Here is a 919-nt window from a genome sequence, read left to right on the forward strand (position 1 = left end):
AAATCCCCCAAGGTTCCCAATGGCACTGTGAGTCAAAGGGAAACGCTCATCAGTTATTTCATAAATGGTCTCCTCCTCCATCCCTGGGGAGACTGTAACCCTCAACGGTCCCTAGGAGAAAGGCAGACTCTTAGGGCCACTCCGGTACCAGGTCTGAAAACCCAGGCGGAGTTAGTCTCCAGACCCAACCCACGAGAGGGCCATATACTGGTATGGATCCCATTTCTTCCTATCCTCTTAGGAGGCCTCAGCCTGAGGGGAAATCGTGGAAGCCTTGCGGCCCCTGGAACCTGCACGCTGCAGCGTCTCCTTCCCGTTCTCCAGGTACCTGCCGAGCCACTCCACGCAGGTGCCCTCCAGGTAGTTCCTGTCATGCTCCGCCACACCGGCCGCCTCCCACTTGCGCCGGGTGATCTGCGCCGCCGTGTCCGCCGCGGTCCAGGAGCGCAGGTCCTCGTTCAGGGCGATGTAATCCGCGCCGTCGTAAGCGAACTGCTCGTACCCGCGGAGGAGGTTCCCGTCGGACCCCACGTCGCAGGCAGACGTCCACTGGATGGTGTGAGACCAGGGCCCTGGCCCCGGCCCCGCCCCCGCGGTCAGCTCCGCCCCGAAGCCCGGGGCCCCGCCTCCGAACCCCAGGACTTAAAGCCAAAACTGAAAGGCGGGTAAAAGGCTCTTCCCGGGTGGGGAGACGGGGAGACGGGCGGGTCCCACAGCCCTGTCCGTGGGGACCGGAGCCCACGTCGCTCACCGGCCTCGCTCTGGTTGTAGTAGCCCCGCAGGGTGTGCAGGTTCACTCGGAAAGTCTGTGCGTGGTTCTTAGCCTTCCTGGTGTTTCGGTCCCAATACTCCGGCCCCTCCTGCTCCATCCACGGCGCCCGCGGCTCCATCCTCGGACTCGCCGCGTCGCTTTCGAACC

At 63.9% G+C, this 919-nt stretch overlaps 1 pseudogene; it reads right to left on the reverse strand.

The window, feature by feature from the left end:
- Positions 1–226: 226 nt before the first annotated feature.
- On the reverse strand, positions 227–914 carry LOC145719396 (saoe class I histocompatibility antigen, A alpha chain pseudogene; annotated as a pseudogene).
- Between the last annotated feature and the right edge of the window lie 5 nt (positions 915–919).

Source organism: Leptonychotes weddellii, unplaced genomic scaffold (assembly GCF_054177405.1).
Source record: "Leptonychotes weddellii isolate Sample4059 unplaced genomic scaffold, ASM5417740v2 HiC_scaffold_41751, whole genome shotgun sequence".
NCBI classification, from domain to species: Eukaryota; Metazoa; Chordata; class Mammalia; order Carnivora; family Phocidae; genus Leptonychotes; species Leptonychotes weddellii.